Here is a 9528-nt window from a genome sequence, read left to right as displayed (position 1 = left end):
TTGGAGCCTGACCTGAAAAAGAACTGCAGCATCATTATCAATGACCTCACCAAGTCGGACTCTGGAGCATATCACGCTGTCGCTAAGACAAAGACTAACTGCACACTGTGCAAACATCACAGTCACAGTTACAGGTATCAAAACCTACCACAAATAACTCCATGCACAGTGACCACGTTATCATGTTTGATTTAAATGAGTTAGCTCGACTAAATTACAATGAGTTGTATTAACTACAGCTGCATTATGGCACTAGCACATGTTTGTTTAACGTGAGTTTAAGAGTTGTTAAATCATTACCACTCCAAAGATTTTTGTGAATAAACATGATGCTCAGATTAACACAAAGGCACAACGACTTCCTGTAATGCAGGTCCTGTGTCTCCATTCATCATATATGTCAGCTAAAGTGAAAAACAAAAACAGAAACTGCTGAATGTCCTTTAGTCTATTCCTTTGGTCAGACATAAATGATGTTTGGGTATACCTCACAGAGCTTGCATCTGTCTTGGAACTTTTCAGCCTTATCTTGTACTTTTTACAATTTAAGTTACTTAACAAAGTGATCATACGTCTACTTTAAATTAGTAGTGGTTTTTATGCTGATTATAATGTCTTGTTTCTTTTACTTTCCTATTAGAGCTGAGTGAAAAGCCCACACTGGAGATTCCTGAAATAACAGAGGGAGAGCAGACTACACTGACCTGCAGCGCTCCTGGTCTCTGCTCTGGATCCACTCCTAATATCACCTGGATATGGAGTGGATCAGGACAAAACCTCTATGAAATCAAAGAAAATAACACTGAATTCAAGTCTGAGGATGCCTGCCTTCAAGTCAACTCTGACCTTTAACGCTTCAACAAAACACAACGGTGGTCAGGTCACCTGTAAGCTCACCTGTAACGTCACCTGTAAGGTCACCTTCAAAAATGTCAAAACAAATGAGACAAAAACTCTTAATGTCAAGTGTGAGTATTACTCTTGGCAAAAGTATATTTTATCATTATTACAGTATTAGTAGTGTAGCAGTAATTATAATAATGTTGTAATTACTGTAAGTGTAAAACTTTCATGACTGACATTTATTTTGTCTGTCTTATTTTTTGCATTTTTTACTTAAAAAAGCAGTTTTCATTAAAATCTGGAAAGTAAATGTAATATTAAACATTGTTGTGTTCTTCAGTATCAGATATTCTTATATTGAAGCAATGTGTTAAGACTATTTATGTTCCTATGAGTTTACTGTAATCTTGATGCTGAGCTTCTTATTCTGTTTTTGCAGATGCAGCAAGAATCTTGAATAACTTGTGTCGCTCAGTCAAAGGTTTTGACCTGTGTGTGTATCAGTGAGGGGTTTCCTTCACCCACCATCAAATGGCCACACTTGGAGAGCCACACTGAGTACTCTGTAACAACCAATGTGTCAAACACCAGAGTCACCAGCAACATCACTGTGTCCCAAGATCACTATCACAACTCCACTATTGAATGTGTCAGCAGTAATAGTATTGGAAATACCTCATCAAGTGTCAGCCTTATAATAAACGAGTTCAATGCTAATTCATCACCATCTGAAGAAAGAAATAACAGTAAGTATCTATGAGTGAAATATCTCCCCTATACTCAAATTTAAGACAACTCCACTATTGAATGTGTCAGCAGTAATAGTATTGGAAATACCTCATCAAGTGTCAGCCTTATAATAAATGAGTTCAATGCTAATTCATCATCATCAAACGATACAGAAAATAACTGTAAGTATTTACGAGTTAAACATTTCCATTATACTCAAATTTAAGACATTTCAATACCTGTTTTCAGCTTTAGGTAATCAGCACGGTTATCTCATTTGATTTCAGATATATTCACAGAGTTTTTAACGATTATTCTAGAGAAGAAAGTCTACATTGCAGTATTGACGGGGTTTGTGATTGGGATAATCCTTTCAACAGTCATTTCTTGTTTGGTAACAAAATGTCGCAGGTAATATTACTATTCTATTTTTGACATCAGTGTTTTTGTATATTTTATTTTATAAAAAGGATATTATTTTCTGAATTGTTCATATTAATGCTCACCATCTTCCTGGTATACTCGAATGATTTGTTTGCACACATGTAAATTTCTATTAGGTCATTTTTATAAAGTTTATTATATACTGTTAGAGATCCTAAATGGTGACTTAAGTTTTTATACCAGAACTTTCCACATATAAATACCATTATTATGGGAAAGAACTGAAACACATATTGTAAAATATCAAAATTGTCAGATATTGTATTGTCACCATTATCATGCTGCAATCATTATTTACTTTTTGTGAGTTTTCATACAGTTTTGGCTTATCTTACGTCATCAGCTTCCGAAAATTTAAACTGAGACACATGCCATCATATTTATATGTAAAGATAAAGTGCATTTTTTGATCCAAGGTATTTTCTCGTCTTTTAACATGAGAAAAACCAGATTGAGCACAGAAAATAATCAGATTATGTGAACTATAAGGGGTTTTTTTTGCCACGACACAACACTTCTGGTCTGCTGTGAGACCTTCCCTAAGCTTCATTTCTATTAATTAATTTCTTCCCAGGAAAAAGTGGAAGAGGTCAGAAAATCTGTCTGAAAACCTGGAGATGGTGACTACTGAAGCTGGTCTAATGGTAACTTAAATAAGTACTTAGCCTTTGGTAACATATCTGAATATGATATTTATTTTATGATATTAGTTTGATTTTAATTATTTTTGGTCAAATATTAAGCTAGTTTGGTTTCTGTCATGTTATTACATCATTATTGTTTTTTATAAGCTGTCAAATTACCTGTAATTGCTGCCTTGTGCTTGACAGATGGATGCTGAAATCAGCAACTTATGATGGGATCCGTGAGCCAGAGGACGCTGAAGGAGAAGCTGAGTCTGTTGCACAATTACCATCCAATGGAAACTGTACAACAGAGGTGGAGTACTCCGACATTAACTTCTCTGCACTAAGACCCCAGAACCCTGAAGAGGCAGCAAACACACAGGATGCCAGAGACACAGAGTATGCTGAAATTAAAAGAGAAGAAGTGAGACAAGAAGACGCCCAAGGGGACAGTGAAATGTTGGAGGGCAATGAAGAGAATGAGTTCATGAGTAAAAAGGACAATGAGGAAGGTGAGGATGTGGCGCTGTATTCCAGTGTGGAGGAATTAATGGGTTAATTATGAGAGCTGTGAGATCTATCACATTTGGAGAAATTAACATTACAAACAGAAGATACATGCACGCTGCAATCAACGTATGCGTTGAGAATTGTGTGTGCGTTGTTAGATGAGATGGAATTTCTGGGATTTTTCAATTACGAAAAATATAAGCATGTATGTAATTAAAAGGATAAACACGTTTCCACAGGACTTACAAAATGGTAAAAAATATCAGGCTGTGGTGTTTAATGTGGTCTAAACAGAAAAATAGTGGGTCGACTAATCAGATCCAGGTGCTGACAAAAAGGTTTTCATGAAATATCCTCTCATGTTATAACTTCTTTCTTTGGTATGTAAGTGGCAGTCATTAGTGGAGACTCCACTTATTTAATACAAGGAAATATTCAGATGTCAGCCATACTATGTAAATATTGTAATAAATCTTCTTATTTACTTCACCTTCAAAAGACTGTTCCACAAGAACATAAGGTGAAACTGTTTAAACTAGGGGTGTCAAACTCCAGTCCTCAAGGGCCGGGTGTCCTGAAACATTTCCATGTGTCCCTGCTGCAACACACCTAGATAACCTTAGTATGTCATTTGCAAAATTCTGTAGAGTTTGACTGTCTGCTGAGATGGCAACCCCTAACCCAAGTCAAGTAAATTTAAATAAATGAAGTGGAAAATGTACGTATAAAAGTACTTTTATTGCACTGTGTTCATTCACGTATGAGCTGCTGTGAATCAATGGCTGACTTCCCCATCTCAGCATGCTAATGACCTACTAATGTTATTCAGGTGTGTAGCAGCAGGGACACATAGAAAAGTTTCAGAACGCCGACCCTCGAGGACTGGAGTTTGACACCTGTGGTTTAAAACATGAATATAAATGTTAAATCTTTGTGAAAAAGTTTTTGTATGCAAACAATATTCTTTAACATTTTGCATATCTCTGTATGATACATCAGGTAGAATTAGCAGCTTCATGTAACAGTCAAACATTTCATCATGTTAATAAAATTCAGTCATAAATAAGGTGAATGCAACTGAAATCAAATTCAAGCTCAGAGTGAGAATTTATTCAGTTACATTATTGAGTTTATGCAGGAGGGGAGAGAACACCTTTGCTTTGTTTTAAACCATAAAAAGCTAAAGGAAAGCACACCCTGGTAAAGCTTTTGTACAAATTCAGACCACGCATGGCATTTTCTGGTTTGACGCCTCTCAGACGAGGGTTGTCTGCGTTCTGCTGAACTGCTGTAAATAGTGCAACTGCAAAAGTCCAGCTCCACCTTTCAGGCTACTTCCCAGCTCCACAAACACTGGACTAAGGGGGTCATAATATTTAGATTTCAGGTTTCTTTTACAGCTTAAAATTGACCGTTATAGTATCTTACTGTGTCAAAATGTGAGAACAGGAAGATTAGATCCACCGATAATAGAGTGATGCCTAATAAGGAAGTATATATATATATATTGTCTGTGACTCTTGTGAGAACAATAACTAGTTCATGAATACTGTGCATGTACAGATGACAGGTGTAAGTAGATGAATGCTCAATCTTTGTGTTTGAATCTGCGGTTATTTAAAGCATCTTTTAAATAATATTGTTTTAATCATATATTTTTAATATGGTTTTCATATATCAGTAATCGCACACCATCATACTTTAAACAGTATGCACTGTGTCAGCTATTTCACAGTTTAAAGTGGTGATGAGGCAAGATAAGTGAAGATAAGGTTGTTGTTGGTTGGTTGGTTGGTTAGCATGACAACACATTGTTTCTCCTGTTTTTAGCAACTGTTGTGTACTTCCTTTTTTTATGATTTATGTCACTTATAGTCATTGCTACAATGAAAATACCTTTTTGTGCTCTTTGTTACATTTATTTTTAGCATACTGTGATAGCCTGAGATTGAGGAATTACTGTAGTGTGAGGAGAAGAGCAGTTATACTTTGCAGTAAATGTTTGTGCAGGTTTTGTTTTGTTTTGTTTGTTTGAATAAATGGAAGCAAATGCTCATAAGTTTTTTCAGACCTGCCGTTAAACATGTTTTGGGTTTGGGGGATCCAAAATTGATTCCCAGGGGGACTGCGGTAGTAAAATGTAGTCACATGAGTATGGAAAATATGAATTTGCAACATCCTGTAGTGGCATCTGTGTTAAACCTGTTTCCTGTGCAGTTTGCTTCCTGTACATTTCTTGAGCATTCTTCTGTTAATAAAACTATTGAATTTTTAAAGAACAAAAAAAAAAAAACCTGCCTCTTGTCTTTCCTGAGAAGATTTCTCAACATCCGGAATTAGGCGCAACAAACAACACAGCAACTGAGTTTATGTTGTTGGTCCTCACTCGAAAGTTTATTTCTCTTTCAGTATAATTTTAACCTCATCAGCACCGTTTTCAGAAATATGTAACACACTAAATTTTCTTAAAATTGCAGTGGTTATTTTCTTTTTCTTGTTTTTTCTATTAACTATAGCACTTTAATTAACTGCTATTAAGTTATACAGTTCATTAAAGTGCAACACTTTCCTCTTTAGCATATGTAAGAATGACATACTTCTTAAACTCTGCTGCAAATAGCATTTCCTCTTTCAGGGCTTAGGTAGAAGCCTTGCAAACTTAGATTTGAAGAAGTCTGTCTTCAATAGTAAATCTATTTCATGATATATTAATAACATTTTCAAGTCTTCTGTCCCTAAGGTATCCTTCTTCTTGAACATTGGCCTTTTTGTTGAGATTTGGTGTTGAGTTCAGTGCATGGCTTTTCTGGAGGCAGCAGTGTGCAGTGTTGTTGAACTGCATTATGATATTACTGGCCACTTCATGAAGTACGCGTTGCTTTTGCACCTTGGATCAATCTTTTGATTTTGAAGTGTTGTACATTCAGAGATGTTCTTCTGCATACCTGGGTATAAAGAGCAGTTATTTGAGCCTCTGTTGCCTTTCTATTAGCTCAAAAGAGCGCAATCATTGAGCTCTGACATCAGGCAAGGACGTTTTTTAGCCACTTTCTGGATATTTTCTCTTTTTGAGACCAATTTCATAGATCTTTCTGTAAACATTAAAGACTATAAATAGCACAATTCAATCAGGACCGTCCTTTAAAAAAATGCTGAATAAGTAAATTATAAAGATAGATAACTTTGTAGGGGTGTAGGGTGGGGTTATGTTAACCATAAATTGAAATTTGTCTTCAACATGGATGAAAATTGATAACAAGCCTCATAACTAGAAAACTATGATTCTTACAACTGTCTTAACGCTATCTTTATATTTCTATTTACGAGGAGTAAAAGCCAAACTTGCGGAGGAAACCTGTCAGCGAGCACGTTTAATTCACAGAGTGCGCCACCCCAATAAGTGACTCAGACGTTTGCTCTATTTCTGCATCAGAAAACCCACAGTTACCTTATTTCACAGTTAACAAACTCAGTTTGACCTAAACGTGCTTTCTGGAACAACAGGTCTGACTTTTAATGGCTTCGACACAACACAAATGGCACTCAAACAGCTACACAATGTGACAGCAAAAGTAGTCTGGACTGTGCATCTGCCAGCAAAACCTAATATTTTTCATCATGTAGCCTTAGCGCCGCATTTAAATATACAAGTTACTTTTACTTTAAATAAATAATATTGTGGTCACCTATTCTGCTCCATTACAACTCCACATATTTATTCTTGCAGTCTATTAGCAGGAATCATACTATAACATAATCACTGTTTGTCATATAATGAGCTTTGATGCAGTTTTTCGAGCAAACATTTTCAGCTCCTTTCCCTTTAAGACTACCTGCCATTTACCGTAACCTTTTCATCAACAACAGCTTTTAATAGTACGTCAGGACTCTTAGCAACAGAGCTGTGTGCGCAAGGCACACAGCTCTGTTGCATTTATATCATTATATATGATCAAGACTAGAGAAAAAAACAAATGTGTGTTTAGAGAAGCGTAAAGCCTGACATTTTGGCTCACAAGGATTGCTTGCAGATAAGCTGGCCTCATTATTTAATATTGATCATGTCTGATATCTATTTTGAACATTCACCATTGTCAGTCATTCTACATGACCAAAAACAAGGAAAAGCATCACAGGTCTGCTTTTGAGGTTTTGTTTCCTTCTTCGGTTTCAAGCTGTATTTAACAATTTAATCTGATCTGTTACAAGCCCACTGAAAGCAGCCAGGGTGTTTACGTAACATTATATAAAAGTAAAATTTTCAAAGCAGAAAAACTGTTTTTCAAATTCATATAATTCAAAATATTACATTAGAGATATGCAGTAAGAGTAAAGACTATGAACAAGGACGATTTCAAATGGAGATAAAACTGACTGGAAGAATGAAACCTCAGCAGTCACTCTAATAGTGACCTGCACAACATACGTAGCTCCAAAGCAATATATCACAACCCAGATCTATGCATGGAAATGTCTCTTGAAAGGAGACTTATGGCTACCTCCGCCGTTGATGTTGTGATTCAGCGTGTTTGCACTGCGACCAAAGATTCTGCAAAGGCCTGACCTTTTTCATCAAAATGCCACTATTAAGGAACTGCACTAAATCTGCTGTCATTTCTGTCCATGAACCACGAGGTCAACAGCACCGTCATCCTTACTGTAAAAGATTAAAGCAGAACTTCTGCTGCATGTGTGAGTGGAAATGAAAAAGGGAGAAATAAAAGGGAACCTCACCACAAAAAAGTAGAAGAAGGCAGTCCCTCATCATCATTTCTAATTATATCTTCTTCTTTTTTTACCACCACTGTTTCTTGACATTAGTTTGACAGTTTTTAAAATCTATATCTTTATAGAGTAACAAACCTATTGTATGGAAAAGGAGAAGCACTTCAAACGAAGAGGAAGAAGGTGATTAAAAAAGGGTTCCGTAAGTCAAGTGTGACAATAATTAAGAAATGTTACACCTATGTTGTATTTTAGCAGTTGTTGCTATAGTGTAGCTTAATAAAGGAATGAACTGCAAAGACAGAAATAAACAAACTGATGACTTTTGTCATGAAGATTGACTAGTATTCTAGTTTGTGCAGCAAAATGTGTTCCGTGTTATTAAAGGCTGCTGTGGTATTTTACTCTATGTTGACATCTAGTGGTTTTATTAGGAAACTGTTGTTTACAGCAGTGCAGGTGAGGACAAAGTTAGTCACCTCAAAGCTTTCAATTTCAAATCTCATTCTGTTTCTGCCTACACAGTTTACACAGGATGGTCACACTCTATCAGGGTCTATATTAAAAAAAAAAGCACACAAAGTCCATGTTAAATGTCTTAAACCTGAATTATTTCAAATGGGCAACAGGGGGCGACTTGTGTGGTTGCGAAAAAGAAAGTGTCCAGCTATTTAAAAGTCTATTTTCAGAAAAAAATTTTATTTAAATGGAGAAGACATCAGTCAGCAATCCATTTTCTTCTACTTCCACATCTATGACCAATTTAGAACCACCAATTAACCTAAAGCCCTGCATGACTTTGGACTGTAGGAGGAAGTCAGAATGTTCAGAGGGAACCAGCAGAGAACGTGCAAACACCACACAGAAAGGCCCCAGGCCGGTTTCAAACCTAGGACGTTTTTGCTGGGCGACAACAGTGCTACTGACAGCACCACCCTGTACGTCTTTTTGATCAAGTACAAAGACAATAAAAAGCTGTGAATATATAATGTAGAATTTCATTTTGCTGCATATTTGCCGTTCTGATTTTTGCATTAAGATGGACTAGTGTATACTGTACAGGGCTGCATGAGCTGGCATTTCATGTGAAGAAATAAGTAGCATGTACAACTAGCTAAGATCATACTGTGGCTTTAACCCTTTCACGCATAGTGGTTTGTATTCCAGCACACTTGCATATAAACCACTACATTGGACACTGATGTGTCACTCCATACCCTGCCACCCAGTCAAAACATATGTTGTCCACCTAAGTGGACATGCAGAAAACTAAATGTTTAAAAAAATGAAGTTCAAAAATCTTGTTTGCATGCCTAAAGATGAATAAAAATAATTTTAAAAAAACCTGATTGAGGTTGTCATATGCATGCATGAAAGGGTTAAAAAGACTTTAAGCTTGACTAAGAAATGTATGTTTAATTAAAGTGAACATCAAAGTTCATGTTCATGCACTATTCGTGTGGTGGGCTATTTTGAGAACTTTGCTTTTAATAGATAAGATCAATACCACAGACACACAGACACAGGCTCGCAGCTTACATGTGGTATTGCAAAGACGAAAGCTATTGCTCTGTCTGTCTGCCCAAAGTTCAGGACTATAACCATACATTTTGTTTTTTTGATCCACACAGAAACAGACATGTAAAAAACA

The 9528-nt window shown here is 36.2% G+C and overlaps 2 long non-coding RNA genes across 2 annotated transcripts; both read left to right on the top strand.

Moving 5' to 3' along the window:
* The first annotated feature begins 9 nt into the window (after positions 1-9).
* LOC120732714 lies at positions 10-1300 on the top strand. Its single transcript, XR_005695658.1, has 3 exons — positions 10-134; positions 641-968; positions 1283-1300. It is a non-coding gene; the product is annotated as an uncharacterized LOC120732714 (long non-coding RNA).
* Positions 1301-1596: 296 nt separating this feature from the next.
* LOC120732713 lies at positions 1597-2657 on the top strand. The gene is made up of 3 exons (XR_005695657.1): positions 1597-1754; positions 1860-1983; positions 2591-2657. It is a non-coding gene; the product is annotated as an uncharacterized LOC120732713 (long non-coding RNA).
* Positions 2658-9528: the final 6871 nt, after the last annotated feature.

This window comes from Simochromis diagramma, unplaced genomic scaffold (assembly GCF_900408965.1).
Source record: "Simochromis diagramma unplaced genomic scaffold, fSimDia1.1 OVJJ01000361.1, whole genome shotgun sequence".
Lineage (NCBI taxonomy): Eukaryota > Metazoa > Chordata > Actinopteri > Cichliformes > Cichlidae > Simochromis > Simochromis diagramma.
Note: the sequence above shows the minus strand (reverse complement) of the source record. Positions and strands in the feature narration are given on the sequence as shown.